The 16,507-nt window shown below is 41.6% G+C and overlaps 1 pseudogene; it reads right to left on the bottom strand.

The window, feature by feature from the left end:
* Positions 1 to 474: 474 nt before the first annotated feature.
* On the bottom strand, positions 475 to 1,190 carry LOC141512554 (guanidinoacetate N-methyltransferase pseudogene; annotated as a pseudogene).
* Between the last annotated feature and the right edge of the window lie 15,317 nt (positions 1,191 to 16,507).

Here is a 16,507-nt window from a genome sequence, read left to right as displayed (position 1 = left end):
ACATAAAAGGGGAAGCCTATTTCCTTAAAACAATTCCTCGGAGAGACCTTTGGTGAAGAACATTCCATATAGGTAGCCTAATTATTAACTTTCCTGTCAAGCAGGTACATGTACCTTTTCTACAAATGAAACAAATTAAGGCCCTGAGTGGCTTTCGAGAACTAAGATGGTAGACAAATCAAAAGACAGAAAAATCCTAAACCTTATCATCTAGCATTGGGCTCAGCCCAGAGCTTAATATGCTTTTGTTGGATTAAAACAGAAGCCTCTTTACTACCCTTGGGGCCTTGAGTCAGGAGACAGGCCTAGAGAGTCTCTCAATCCCCTACTTATTCTCTGCCTCTCTTCTTGTGTCAAGTTCCTCTGTCAAGTACTGTTAATATGTTGTCTGGGATCTACTGAGCAAACCTAGCAGGCTAGAATCCCTGGTTGCCCCAGTCCAGGGTCAGCGTAGTAGGAAGAGAAAACTGGCATCTTCAGTGTTTGATGATTGTTGGGGTGATCATCTTGGGGGAGGAGTAGTAGCGGCATTCCTCAGGGGGCACTAGGTCCATCACAGTAGTGCTGATATTCTCTTTCTTGAAACCTGCCTCCACCAGGGCTGCAATCTGGGTCTCCTCAAACATCTTTTTGATATCTGTGCACTTCGTCTTCAGCAGTTCTCCCCAGGACGTGAGATTGCAATAAGTGAGGACACCCCCCAGGCTTCAGCAGGCGGAAAGCATGAGCCTTGATGAAGTTGAATTGATGGGTATGCCAGGTCTCCTCAGAGAGGGGTTAGGTGTCATATACAATTCCATCAAAATGTCCATCAGACAGATTGGGCACCACCTCTTCCCACAAGCCTTTCAAGGGGACAACCTTATGGGGCTGATGCTGGGCCCACTCCTGAAGCCGCTGGAAGATGCCATCATTGCACTCAACGATCCAATGCTCCTGGATGTTGGCTTCTTGCACTTTGCTGGCCGAAATGGCCATTCCAAAGCCGACTTCCAGGACCCTTCCCCCTTGGGTGGAGGCTGCGGTGGCCAGTGAGTACATGTAAGGGGTCTCCCAGCCTCCATCACCGGCTTGCCCAGGATCTGCAGGTGCCTGTTGGGCCAGTCGTAGCCGGCGGGTGCCCCGGCCCAGGAGGGCCGGCAGTCCTTGCCTGCCTGGAAGATGGGCGCCGGGGCAGCCTGGCCGGCCATGGTCTGCTCTGGAATGTCATTTTCTAAGCCCTCTGTTCTTTAATGTGGTAGGTGCTAAACCCTGTGTGATCCTCACTTTGGCTCTCCATGGTATTTGAATTATTTCCTTCTGGTTGCTGGCAGTATATTCTCTTTGACCTATGAGTTTTAGAATTTGGCTATACTGTTCCTGATAATTTTCATTTTGAGTCTCTTTCAAACTGGTGATGGGTAAATTCTTTCAATTTCCATTTTATCCTCTGAGTTGAAAATATCTGGGCAATTTTCTTTGATACATGCTTAAAATATGATGTGTAGGCTCTTTGATCATTGTTTTCAGATAATCCAATCTCTCCTTGATTTATTTTCTAAGTTGTTTTCCTTTGAGATATTTCATATTTTCTTCAAATTTTTCAGTTTTACTTTATTTTTATTATTTTTTGATATCTCATTGAATTATTAGCTTCCACTTGCCAAATTCTAATATTTTTTTTTTTTTTAGATTTTTCAAGGCAATGGGGCTAAGTGGCTTGCCCAAGGCCACACGGCTAGGTAATTATTAAGTGTCCGAGGTCAGATTTGAACCCAGGTACTCCTGACTCCAAGGCCAGTGCTCTGTTCACTGCACCACCTAGCCGCCCCCCAAATTCTAATTTTTAAGGAATTATTTCCTTCAGAAAGCTTTTGTACCTACCTCTTTTTTTTTTAAATAGCCAATTCTGTTTTTTAAGTTGCTGTTTTCTTTGGTATTTTTTAGTGTGCCTCTTTTACCTAACTGTTAATTGTCTTTTTTTATATTTCCCCGCCTTCCTGCCATTTCTTTGCTTAATTTTTCCTCTACCATGCTTATTTGTTTTTTAAATTATTTTTATTTATTTAAGGCAATTGGGTTAAATGATTTGCCCAAGATCACACAGCTAGGTAATTATTAAGAGTTTGAGACCAAATTTGAACTCAGGTACTTTTGACTCCAGGGCTGGTACATTATCCACTGTGCCTGTCACCTAGTGGTCCCCTCTTATTTGGTTTATTTATTTATTTATTTATTTATTTATTTATTTATATTTGGTTTTTTAGGTTTTTGCAAGGCAAACGGGGTTAAGTGGTTTGCCCAAGGCCACACAGCTAGATAATTATTAAGTGTCTGAGACTGGAATTGAACCCAGGTACTCCTGACTCCAGGGCCGGTGCTTTATCTACTGCGCCACCTAGCCGCCCCTCCTATTTGGTTTTGAAAATAATTTTTGAGTTCTACGAATTCTTGTTGGGCTTGTATCTAATTAACATTTTTTTCCTTTGAGGCTTTGCTTGCCTTCTTCTGAGTTTGTATTTCCTGTCATCAAATTTCCTATCACCAGATTTTTTTATGACTTGGGTTCCTTTTTTGGTGTTGTTTGCTCATTTTCTACCAGAACCAATATGCAAATAAATATATCCAGAATCAGCTATGTACAAGATAAATAGGAAATAATTAAAAGAAGTTAATCACTGAAACCCAGAAGCATTTGGGAAGGCTTTTTGTAAAAGGAAGAATTTTAGTTGGGGCTTAAAGAAAGCCAGGTAGGTCAAAAGTCTGATCAGAGGAGGGACTGCAATCCAAGATTGAAGGACACCTAGAGAAAATGCCTGAAGCCCACAGGCGGAGTATTTTGTTCTTTTTGGAAAGGCAATGGTCTCAGGTCATATTTGAACTCGGGTCTTCCTGACTCCAGGGCTGGTGCTCTATCCACTGGGCCACCTAGCTGCCCCAGAGTATTTGTTCCTAAAAAGCCAGAAGGATTACTATTAGTGAATTAAAGAGTATATGGTGGATTTTTTGTTCAATAATTTCAGTTGTATCTCCCTTTTTGTGACCCATTTGAGGTTTTTGTTGCAGATTTACTGGAATGATTTGCCATTTCTTTTTTTGTCCCATTTTACAGGTGAAGAAAATGAGGCAAACAGGTTTAAATGACATTGCATAAGTCACACAGCTAGTGTCTTAGTCCAGATTTGAATTCAGGGTGAGAAGTCTTTCTGACTTCAGTCTCAGCACTATCCACTGTTGTTCATAAGATGAGTAGTAAGATGTAATAAGAGTGGAAAGGGAGGAGGGGCTTAAGTTGTGAAGGGGTTTGAATACTTTTTATTTGATCCACAAGGAAATTGGGAGTTACTTGAATGAACTGAGTGACAGTGCGGAGGGATGTATGTGATATTGTCTGACATGCATTTTAGGAAAATCATTTTATTGGATTAGAGTGGGGAGACACTCCTTCTCCCCCAGTACTATTGCAGTAGTCGAGCTGTGAGAATATGAAGTTCTACCCAGGGTGGGAGCAGTGTCAGAGGAGAGACAGGACAGTGTTGGAGATATCTCTGAGTTGAAACAGAGCAGAGATGATGCAGAGGTGGAACAGAGAAGAGATGGAGCAGAGGTGAAATCACAGGCCCTGATCATAGCTTAACTTGGTGGGACTGAGAAAGATGACCCCTAGCTTCTGAGCCTGAAGGACTTAGAGTATAGTGTTTTTGTCAATAGTAATTAGGCTGGGATGTGAGGGAAGTCTGGGAAGAAAGACAATGAGTTCTATTTTGGACTTTGAGTTTCACATGTCTAAATGTTTGAGTTGTAAACATTCATAAATAATTTTAACTATTGAGGAGAACAGGGAAATAGTGCAGTGATTTTTCATGGAGGGTGAGATCCACTTTGATTTTCACAACAACCCTAGGTGGTCTGGCCATTTTTCAGATGAAGAAAATGAAGCATGTAGAGATTAAGTAATTTGCTCAGGATCCCATAGCTAATAGGTATCTATGACTGTATTTGAATTCAGGTGTTCTTGACTCTAGGTCCAGAGCACTATGGTGCCCCCTAGAAGTCTCTACTACCCACTTGTGGTGTTGATGTGGGTATAGATGATTCAATCAGAGGGAATTTAAGTATTGCCAATAATGAAAACACTTTGGGCAGGAGGCTAAAGTTCACAAGGACACTGTTTCCTTTTTCACTGTTGCCTATTGATGACATGAGATGCAGAAAATAAAACAAAACAAAGCTTCCTATGAGAATCAATCACCAGGTCGAGAAGGTAGGATCTGAAGATAAGACGCGGATTTTCAGGTCATAGGCCACAGGTCACAAGCTGAAGTTTCCAGTCTCCTAGCTAGAGAAAGAGCATACTTAAATGCTGGTCAGAACATGGGCACCATGGCTCTTGAAAATATGATTCAAAAGACTTTAAACTAATGAGGATGGAAGATAGAACAAGGTTGCTGCTACTTAGCTCCCAGATTACCTACTGCAAAGAGCAAAGAGAAGGAAGAACAGCAGCAGGAGCTGGGAGACACAAACACAGAAAGCAAAATCCAAGCCATCAGCCAATGAGAACACCCATTCCTTAGGGGTCTAGACACAAATGCCCACAGCTTAAGCAGCAAGAAAGAAGTAGAGATTTTCATGTCAAGTGGTAAATGTGACCCCATGAGACATGGTTGAATGAAACTCAGGATTGAACTATGGCTGTGGATGAAGAGGCCATTCAAAAGAAGCAGGATGGGTAGAAGGGAGGCTTGCGAGGCTTCCAGGGAACAGAGGAGGGGAAGGATGATAGAGTATTAGGTAAAGATCAAAAGAGGGAGTATATACTACAGACCACTATCATGTCCTCCCAGCAAATAGTTCTAGCCTTCTCCAATCCAGCCACCACCTGAGTGCTCAAATTATCTTCCTAAAGCACATTCTTTCCTTCAAAAATCTTTAGTTATTCCCCATGGCTGACTCCATGATTCCCTCCCCATCTTTTGGGCATGACTCCATGCTCCTATAAGAGGGACCTAAATTCCATCACCCACTTGGAAACCTTTGCCCAGGCAGGGCTCCATGCCCAGAATATGCCACTATCTCTCTCTTCTGTGTAATACTAATATTGTTTCAAGGCTTATTCAGGTTCAACTTCCTCCACAATCCTCCTCTGGCTATTGGCACCTCTCTCTTTGATTACTGAATCAGGGAGAGAATACTGGAGTCTGAATCTCAGCTTGGCCCTTACCATATGTCTAGTGCCAGGCAAACAATTGTGCTTTAATAAAGGCTTATTGACTGGCTGTTATCCGATCAGAGTTGAACCCCTTCCTCACTCTGTTGTAAAGAGACTTCTTAGATTCCTTTCAGTCTTAAATCTGTGACCTTGTAATATTGCATTTCCTGGTAAAAATGAAAGCTCCTTGAGGAACGGGGATTGTTTTATTCATAGGAAGTCACTTAGAATGTATGTTTAACAAATTAAAGTGAATTGGGCATCTGCCATGTGTCCAAACACCAGTGAAGAGATGAGTTGGTGCTGGGCACTGTGAAGATAAATGACTCAACTGATCCATTCATTAACAAAGTCTTCCTGTCCCACCGTGCCAGGCACTAGCAATAGAGATATCAAGAAAATCTAGAAGCAGAGCATTCAAGGAGCAGACAATCTAATGGGGGAGACAACATTAATGGCAGGTCCCCCCCTGTTTATGGCAGGAGAGCTCCTCAGAAGGAGGAGCAGGCATGGGAGGTAGGGGGTAGGGTAGTGGGGTAGGGGGTAGGGAAGCCTCCCAAAAAGTAGAGCTTGGGAACTGGGGTCAGAGTCCCTGCCTTCTAGGCACCCTCATTCGAACTAATCAGAAGAGGGGAGATGAAATCTTGTCTATGAGACAAGGTCTAATGAAATTCTTCTTCTTCTTCTTCTTCTTCTTTTTTTTTTTAGGTTTTTGCAAGGCAAATGGGGTTAAGTGGCTTGCCCAAGGCCACACAGCTAGGTAATTATTAAGTGTCTGAGACTGGATTTGAACCCAGGTACTCCTGACTCCAAGGCCGGTGCTTTATCCACTACGCCACCTAGCCGCCCCCTGTCTAATGAAATTCTTAAGTTTAGGAGGCAAGGCTTCAGTAGCAAAACCAAGCTCTCTCTTAGGGTCTATTAATAGACAGGGATTGGATTCAGTGCAGTTCAACCCTCTAGGTGAAAGGTTCTGTGCTTAGTGCTGGCTCTACAAGGATGGCTCCTGCCCTCACAAAGAGCTTATAATCTGCTAGAGGAAATATCACTTGTATGCTATGTGTTCATACAAGCACATGGGTGTGTAATCCTCCAATAAACATGTAGGAAATTCCTATGATGTGCAAGACATTGTGCTTGGCAATAAAAATAAAGACAGTCCTGCTCTCTAGGAGCTTATCTAATGGGGGCAGAGGCAGGAAAGGGGGAAGATGACAGGATACCAGGAGGTTCAGATAAGGGGAAGGGGGGAATCTTGTTCTGTAGAGCTGAAACTTGAAAAGGCACTGGAGAAAGTGGAATGATATGAGTCCCAATTCTGTCCTCTATAAAGGAAGGCATTGGGAGTAGTTTGGGATATTTAACCCTTCAAGTAGGGTGTAGAGGAGACTAAGGAAGGGCAGATTCAAGACTTGAGTTAGCAGCCTGGAGGTGAGATTTAGAAGTGATGACTTTATCCTGGCAGGGTCTATATAACAAAATATATAGGAAGTCACTTCAAGAGGAAGTAAGCATTAATTCCTGGGGTTATGGGGAACTCATGAAGGAGATGAGACCTGGTATATATTTGAAGGAAGCTGGAGAGGAGAGCACTGTGCAATCAGGGAAGCAGATGATGGGCTGCTCTCTGTTCAGGAGAAAGTTCCCAGGCAGCATGGAAGTAAGAAAGGAAGAAAGGGGAACTGGAAAAGAAGGTGGTGGAAGGCCTGAAACGACACACTGAAGAGACATGAGAGAAACACTGAAGATTGGCGGGTAGGAGGACAGTATATGACAGTCAAATCTATGTTTTAGGAGATCAATTTGTCCACCCTGTGGGAGATGAATCAGAGAATGAAGAAACTGGCTGTTTATTGGTCTTTCAATATCTACTTCTCTCTCCCCCCCTTCTCTCTCTCTCTCCCTCCCTCCCTCTCCCTCTCTCCCTCTATCTGTCTGTCTGTCTATCTATGAAAGAGAAAAGATTCTAACAAAGAAAAATGGGAAAATTTTCAAGAGACCATAATATTTATATAGGGTAGTTACTGGTTAATTTAGATTTTAGATGGAAGATGGCACTGATGACAGGTAATAGGGGAAACCCAGACTCTTGCATATGCATGACGTGATGGTTTTGCATGAAGCTATGGACTAGAAATCAGAAATTCAGAATATAATCTTTCACTCTTTTACAATCTTAACTCTAAAGGAAGATTTCCACCATAATTTTGATGCCAAAAGATATGGTTCGGAACTCAGGGCTATTTTGTATCACCTGACTTTGAACAAATTCCTTTTTCTTTAGCTAGGTGAAGTAAGTCCTGAGTTCAAATTCAACCTTGGATTTTTACTAACTGTAAACTTGGGCAAGTCACTTCATTGCTGTCTGCCTCAGTTTCCTCAGCTGTTCAATGGGGTTAATAATAGCCCTCACTTGCAGGATCAAATGAGATCATATTTGTAGATCACTTGGCATAATGTCTGGCATACATTTCCTTTTCCCCCTTCCTTCTTTAAAATGAAAGTTGCACTCAGTAGGTCTCCATCGTCCCTCCCAGCTCTGACTCAGTGAGCCAGTCTTCAATCAGCTGGGTTATTTTGCCTGTTCCTATTTTGGACACTTTCCAGGTACCATATTGTCCTGGGTTCTAACCTTCCCCAGGTAGCAGAGCAGACTTCAGCATTGGAAGATTGACTTCAAGGGAATCCAGAACATGCCACTGATTACTGGAGGTTCTCCTTCCATTCCAGATTTTTGTCATATTTCTTTTTTAAACAAGGCAGTTTCTCTGTTGTGTTCATGTATTTATGGATTTTTTTTTTTTTAGTTTTTGCAAGGCAATGGGGTCAAGTGGCTTGCCCAAGGCCACACAGCTAGGTAATTATTAAGTGTCTGTGGTCAAATTTGAACTCAGGTCCTCTTGACTCCAGGGCCGGTGCTCTATCCACTGCGCCACCTAGCTGCCCCATATTTACAGATTTTCAAAAGGAGCCTCTAGTCTTCCCACTATGCCAAGACCTCATTTGAAGTTTCCTTATCCTTCCACCATAAAAGGTTCCAGTAAAAAAAAAAATGGCATCTCAAAATAGTGACTGCTCAGCTTTGTTTTAATTCCACAGAAATGCCTCATCTTTCCCACATAATTCTCTGGCTTAAATGGCACTGTCCTGCTATTTTGGAACTACCTAATGAAAGCCATTCTTCAAAAATGATCCATCAACCAATGCACATTTAACAAGGACCCCACTGGCTTACTTTGCCAATCTCTGTCCTGAGCAATGAAGAGACAATGACAAAAGTGAAACAACCTCTGCCCACCAGGAGCTTCTGTTCTGAGACAATATGTGTAGCTAGCCAAGCAGCCTAGGCTTATGAATGTTCTCTGGGACCTAATGATGAAATTCCCCATGGAGAAGTTGCAAAATGCTTCAGGAAGAGCCATGATGACATGGAACAGAATGCCTTAGAGAGATGGTAGTATGTGTGCTACTGTGCTAGCTCCATGGACAGCATATGCAGACACTGCTGTGCTATCCTTGTGGATGAGTGACTGATGTGAAGCTGAAAATGGGGGGCAACTCCAAACCTAAGTCAATCTTTTTTTCTTCTAGCTGACTTCATTCTTTTAGGTTGTTGAGCTATTAGGGAAGAGAGCTCTGGTCTTTCCCAGGATTCTTTTGTTTTGGGTGAAGGAAGTTGGTGGCTATGATTTTGTGAGTTCAGAAATCTGAGCTCAGACCAGAGTCCTGGGGTCTGGAGCCGAGTTGAGACCAGGCTTTGCAAATACCCCCAGGACCCAGTGGTATCAGTGATAAGAACTCATCCAACAGTGATGTGACTGATCTTGGTGGGATCAAAATGGGCAGGGCTATGTAGAGACGGTGTTGGTTCTGATTTGATTCTCCTGGACTGATAGGGAAGAAGGAAAATGGTATTGGGGAAGATGATTTTGTTTTAGTAGGGAAGATGATGTTATGTTGGCTCTCACTCTATCTGAGAAGAAATATTACTTTGTAAAAGCTAGCAGATGTTAAGGAGTTAAATGGAAGTAGGACCAGTGAGAAAGGAAGTGTACTAGGACTCGGTAGGATTTGACCAATAGCATTCAAGACCCTCCCTCTCCTCCATTGTACCTCAAGATTGTAAGAAGGGTAGTTAACCAGCCAGGTACTGTATAGACTAAGAATACTCTAAATCAATTAAATCAAGGGGGATGGGACACCTGGAGAGTTCATGAAGGCTTCACGAAGAGCGATACCTGAACTTGAAGATCTTAGGGATTCAAAGAGGCTGAGGTGAGGAAGGCATTCCAGGTACTGTAGATTGCCAATGCAAAGCCATGGAGAAGGGAGATGGGATGGCATCTACGTGGAATAGTTGGACCATTGAATGAGTTAATTTTGAATGAATGAACTTCAACATACATTTAGGGTACGTACCAACTGTGTGTAAGAAAGTGTGCTGAGTCCTAGCAGAGTTTATTTTCTTTTCAAAATCAGTAAAAACTGGCTCTCAACTCACTAGAAAGTAACTCTTCTTGAATCAATGGACATTGTATCCTTAGACAGCGGCAGATACTGTCCTTAGGATCCAACAGTTGGCAAAGGAAGATACTTTGTAATGAAAAATTTTCTTTTACAAAAGTCTTTCCAGTCTTTATTTGGAGTCTGGGGTTTGCTATTTGACAAGTGCTCCTTTCCCAAATCAAAAAAATCATCTTGTTGCGCTTTTAGACTTGCAGATGTTCAACTTTGATTAAAAATCACATTCACAATATTTTGAGATGAAACGCGACAGCAACCCAACAGCTTCTGAACCTGCCTGTCTCTGGTGGCTATTCTTTGCTTTCTATTTTCATGTTTAGTTCATAATGGTCCCAAGAGGCACCACTGGAGTGGAGTGAGTTCAAGCTTTCACTCCCCTTTCCCACACAAATATCTCAATCCTGGTACAAACTTGGCTCAGGAAACCCCATCTTCCCCCTGAGCAAATCAAGTCACTTGGTAACCACCCTTCCCAAGGCAGCTCTGCTGGCTGGCCCCAGTGACAGAATCTGGACCATATGATTTGCATTATTATTACCAGCCAAGTAATGATTCTCCACATTGCTATCATTAGCAACAATATTTCAATCACTAATATCACCAAGTTCAGAAGAAATCACTCTGGAATTGTCTTCTCTTGATCATGGTCTGAGCTTTCCTTCCATGCTGGGGCTGACATCTGAAAATAGCTTCATTTTCTGGGGCTTCATGCAGCAGGCCACTCACTGGCTCAGTTGGGCCTGTTGGGAGGCCTGGCTCTCATTAAGATTTCCGCTGGTGGAAGAGGAAAAAAAAATCCTGAAAACAGGATTTTTTTTCTAGGATTTGGAGGCCTTTGACTCCTTTAGACTAATAGAGAGTGTATTGACTAATTTTAGATGAACACTCCTGCCCTATGATGTTGCAAGATAACTTACATACCAGAGAGCAGGGAAATGTGCACGAGTCTTTGATCCGAAAAATGAATTTGGATGTAAAAATTGGCCATTCATTATGTTGAGGGGAGATAGTAATTACTAGAGAGAGAGGGAGAGGGAGAGGGAGAGAGGGAGAGGGAGAGGGAGAAGGAGAGGGAGAGAGAGGGAGAGGGAGAGGGAGAGGGAGAGGGAGAGGGAGAGGAGAGAGAGAGAGAGAGAGAGAGAGAGAGAGAGAGAGAGAGAGAGAGAGAGAGAGAAAGAGAGAGAGAGAGAGAGAGAGCAAACGAGAACAAAAGGGGAGATAAGAATGAGGGGATAGGGGGTGCTCTGGTTCTCTAATATTGTTCCTTGCCTTGTCCTTACCTAAGACAGACTCTTTATTACTTGACCCTGCAGTTTGTTCTCATTTTTTAATGAGTCTGTTTTCTCTTTATGAAAGAGATTTTTGCATGCAGGCCATTTTTTTTTCTCACTTGGATCATTCATAACAGGGACTTCGTGCTGGAAGGTACCTTAGAAATGATCTGGTCTAATCTACTCATTTTCCATAAAAGAAAATTGAGACTCAAAGTAGAAAGGTTGCAAAATGTTTTGTTGAAGATGAGATTCAGTAGAGTATCATTTGAGTATTTGCAGTTTCAGTCATATGTAAATGATTATCTTAAAGTTAAGTGTAGTTTATAATAACTAACTTTGTACAATGACCATTGAGTTAGGCCACAGAACACACAACACACACAACCAGGTAGTATTATACCTAATAAAAATTCCCTTCTATTATCCCTAGGGAAGGTATGTTGGAGGAGTGGGAAAAAAAAGGAAAATAGATCCTAATTAGGAACAGGAAATTAGGTGCTTTGGCTTTGCAAAGTGTTACGGCTTGTATAGAGGGGAAGAGATTGAAGGTGGAGGAGAAGAAATTTTGAAGAATTGAAGAAACCTTGGAGGAAGATAATTATAAGCCTCTTCTGTGAAAGAAAGTTGAAGGAGAGAGGCAAAAGAAGATGATGGAGTAAAATCCTGGAGAAAAGGATTCAAAGAGCTAGATTGAAGGAAAAATTAAAAGAGGAAGTAGTTGGCGAGGAACTGGATGGTAAAGCAAATGTCAGAGTAATTGAAAGATAGGGAGAGTGTGCTGAATACTGGCTCAGACCAAGAAAAGGAAGTTCAACATGGCTAGCCAGGTATTCAGCAGTGACCAGAGCTGCAAAAGGCTTCATCAGGGACTTAGGGAGTTCATTGTAAACATTGGCAAGTACTTCTTGAAAAAAGACAAAAAATCACAGTCAGTTTGAAGGAGCGGGAGAGGTTTTCAGAGATTTGCAGAGAGCGGGCAGATGTTCATATTTCTGCTCTGGCCAGGGAACTCTTTATGTTTCAAGTGTAGTTCAATCTCCATCCCAGAGGAGAAGGTAAAGGACAGTGAAGTGTTCCCTGAAGTGGGGATTTGATGGGAAAAAAGAAGGAACTGAAGAGGTAGAGAGGAAATCAGATACTTGTCAGGAGGCTGGAGAGAAGGAAGTTACTAAGAGAAGCAAAGCAAGGAAAAAGAACTGAAGAAATCTAAGACCACAGAACCATATGGCAGTCAGACAGTCAACATTTATTAAATCCATAGTGTTTATCAGGGACTATGTGATCAACTTAGGATACAGAGAAAGGCATAAGACTGTTTGCTGCTCTTGAGAAGCTCACAGTCTTTCTTAAAGAGGAAAGGAAGAGAAGCTGTGAAGGAGGATGGAGAGAGGGTACCTGGAGAAGGGGCAGGATGCAGTCCTATAGCCAGTGGGAAATAAGCAGGTGTATGTCCTGGGCTCCCAGTGGTCACCTTTCACTCTCATGCAGTTTTCTTTACTATTGTCTATTGATAATAAAGAAAGCAAAAGTAAATGAAACAAAACAAGGCCCCCCCCCCAAAAAAAAACCCCACCAACAAAACAACAACCTAATTGGGCAAGTGAACATCAGGTTTTGATTTTTCCTGAGGTTGGACTTGAATTTCTAAACCATAATTTAGAATATAGTGAGTTTAGACTCTTGCCAAGTGATAGAATACATCTAACTAAGACTGAGAAGAATATCAGAGGGATCCAAGATCCTACTGCAGCACAGCAAATCTGATCTCTGCCTATCACTGAGATGTGGAGGGTTGAAACCATGACTGGTCTGTGGCTTTGGATGAGTAGATATTATCCAGAAGAAAAGGGGGAATGAGAAGAGAATTGGGGTAGACATGCTTATTCAGAAAGAACAAGTCCAGGAACCAGAAGGGGAGCACTATGAAGAGAATCTGGATAACAAGTAAAGGAAAGAGAAATAAAAGTGATTTTGTGTGGCAGATCACCTGGACGGAGGAGAAAAATAGATGAGTTTAGGAAAGAGAGCCTATGTTTGGGACAGATGCATGATAGAGTATCGATGGAAGCTTTCAGTTATCCAAGTCTATTAAAGCTAAAAAATGCTGAGCAGTTAATATTCCTCAAAAAATGGAATCCACAGAGAAATTTTTATTCATGATGTAATTCTCATATAGGGAAGAATTGGTTTCTAGGGTGGATTAACAAGAATAGTAGATGAAGTGACCACTTGTTCCTAGACTCTGAGATGGATAAGGGCATAGGCTGACATAGACTCTAAATTTTGACAAACAGATGAAATAAATGATGGGGGGAGGATGAGAGATATTCAAGAATGAAATTTTTTTTTAACAAAGCATTGGGGTTAAGTGACTTGCCCAAGGTCACACAGCTAAGTAATTATTAAGTGTCTGAGACAATTTGAACTCAGGTCCTCCTGACTCCAGGGCTGTTGCTCTATCTCTGCACCACCTAGCTGCCCCTCAAGAATAAAACTCTGAAGAGACAAAGAGAAAATTTTTTTTTGTTTTTTTGCAAGGCAAATGGGATTAAGTGGCTTGCCCAAGGCCACACAGCTAGGTAATTATTAAGTGCTCGAGACTGGATTTGAACCCAGGTACTCCTGACTCCAGGGCTGGTCTTTATCCACTGCGCCACCTAGCCACCTGAGAAAAATTTTGATAAAAAAAACCCCAACCATGGGATTTGGGTGAAGAGACCAATATGAATTTATCAACCAACTTGAACTTTTAAAAAATATGTGATTATGACTGATATACAATATTTATACAGTGCTATAAGATTTGCAAAGAACTTTGTCAGCTATCACATTTGATCCTCAAAATAGCCCTTTAAAGTAGATGGGATTATTATCTCCATTTCACAGTTGATGAACCTGGGAGGCTAAGTGAGAGAAGATATATTTAAAAAAACGATAGGGCCAGGTAGACAAGGAATTAACCCAAGAAGGGGTCTCAGTTCTTTTTTCTTTTTTATTTTTTTTTTTGAACTTTACAATTTTTCCCCCAGTCTCTCTTTCTGCCCCCCACCCCCCCACAGAAGGCAGTCTGATAGCCTTTGCATTGTTTCCATTGGTATACATTGATCAAAATTGAATGTGTTGAGAGAGAAATCATCTCCTTGAGGAGAAAATAAGATATTAGAAATAATAAAATTATGTAGTACATAAGACATTTTTTAAAAAAAATTGAAGGTAATAGACTTTGGCTTTTGTTCAAACTTCACAACTCTTTCTCTGGATAAGATGGTATTCTCCATAGCAGATCCCCCCAAATTATGCCTGGCTGTTTAACTGATGGAATGAGCAAGCCCATCAAGGTTGATCATCGCCCCCATGTTGCTGTTAGGATGTACAATGTTCTCATTCTGCTCATCTCGTTCATCATCAGTTCATGCAAATCCTTCCAGGCTTTCCTGAATTCCCATCCCTCCTGGTTTCTAATAGAACAATAGTATTCTATAACATGCATATACCACAGTTGTTAAGCCATTCCCCAATTGAAGGACATTCACTTAATTTCCAATTCTTTGCCACCACAAACAGGGCTGCTATGAATATTTTTGTACAAACAATATTTTTACTCTTTTTCTTGATCTATTCAGGGTACAGACCCAGTAGTGGTATTACTGGATCAAAGGGGGGGTTCAGTTCTTAACAATGAGAAGTCTGAAACTCAGAATGAACCAGTGCTTATAAGGGCAGGAAGGACAACAAAAAAGGAAATTAAAAAAAAATGCCCCTATATTAGCATAATTGGGGAAAGACGAGGCCCCTTATTGGTGAACAACACTAACAGTGGACATCAGGGGCAGTCACAGCAGTCCTCAGGGTCCTTGAATGAAAGGCAGGAGGTACCCAAAAATGGTAAAGCCAGGCTTCTTTCCTGAACACAAGAGGTTGAGTTGACTCTTAAGTGCTTATGAGCCATTAGAACTTGGAAGGAACTGGATTTTCATTCTGGCTCCAATACTTAACTAACTCTGTGTTCCCGAGCGAATCATTTGGTCTTTATGAGCTTCCATTTTTTTCAATTGTCAAATGAGTCCACTATTACTTATATGTAATACAACATGAGGATTGGGAGAAAAGTGTTTTATCAATCTCAAAGTCCAAGAGAAATGAGAATTAGTATTCTATGTATTATATTATTTAAATTTTCCAAGAAAAGGCAGGGACCAGCTAGGAAGACCTGGTGCACATTCTGTTTCTGACATTTTCTAGTTATGTGACTCTGTGTAAATCACTCAATTATTCTGAACCTCAGTTGTCTCTCCTGCAAAATGGGAATAATAATAAGGCTCTAGAACCTACCCCAAGAGTCTCAAGAGAAAGGGCAGGTGAATAGAATTTTGAAAACTTTAAAGTGTTCAATTAATGTCAGCTATTATTATAAATCCCTCAATGGAATTATTCCTAGTGTGAGTGGCAGGAAGGGACCTGGGAGCCAGGTTTTGTGTAAATCACCTGCATTTTGCTCCCAAGATGGCGACCTCATTGATAAAAAAAAATTGGATCATACTTTCCTATTAGATAACAAAACCAACAATAATAGCTAACATTTATATAGCGTTTACTATATACCAAATGCTTTGTAATTACCATCGTAAGAATCCTGTGAGGCAGTCCTGTTCTTATCCCTATCAAACAGTTGGAAAAATGGAGGCCTACCAAAAATAAGAGACTCACACATGGTCACTTAGCTAGGAAGTATCTAAGGTTGGACTGGAACTCAGGTTCTTTCTGTCTCCAGCCCAGCGCTCTATTCACCTAGCTGCCTAGGTTCAGTAAGAATAGGAAACATTTGAATTCTTTTATTAGCATTTTCACTAGCTATCAAAGTGTTTCATCTTTATCTTCAGTGACATTGGCGTTTGCTCTGCTGGACTCCCTTTGGGTCACCTCAATGAAGTATTTAAGGCTGAAACACAGGTCGGGAACACAGTCAGGAAGGCTAGAGGACCCTCAGCTCCACGTGAGCTGGCCTTGGTGCTCAACTTTTCAATAGCCTGAAATATGTCCTCTGGCCACTAGGGACTGCTCAGAAGGTGTTCTCTTGGATGATAGCCTGCAAAGGGGCTTGTCTGTATTACACCTTCCTGGATTTGCAGGTTGGTCTGATAAATAAAATATGAGAACATTGTACAATGATCCTGGCTTTACCTCCAGACCTTGGAGGAGTTCATTTTTTTTTTTTTTTGATTTCTTTTCTTGGGACAGCTAGATGTTGCAGTGCCTGGAGCTCTGGGTTTGGAGTCAAGAAGACCTGAGTTCAAATGTGGTCACATCCAGCTGTGTGACCCTGTGCAAGTGACTTCACCCTGTTTGCCTTAGTTTCCTCCTCTGTTAAATGAGAAGGAAAAGGCAAGTCCCTCTAGTATCTTTGTCAAGAAAACTCAAATGGAGTCACAAAGAGTTGGGCATGACTGAAAAAAGAACTGAACAACAAAATGATTCAGACTTTTAAAATTGATTGCTTCAATTTTAAGACGTTTTCTTG

Source organism: Macrotis lagotis, chromosome 1, assembly GCF_037893015.1.
Source record: "Macrotis lagotis isolate mMagLag1 chromosome 1, bilby.v1.9.chrom.fasta, whole genome shotgun sequence".
Classification (NCBI taxonomy): Eukaryota; Metazoa; Chordata; class Mammalia; order Peramelemorphia; family Peramelidae; genus Macrotis; species Macrotis lagotis.
This window is presented reverse-complemented; position numbering and strand designations above follow the sequence as displayed.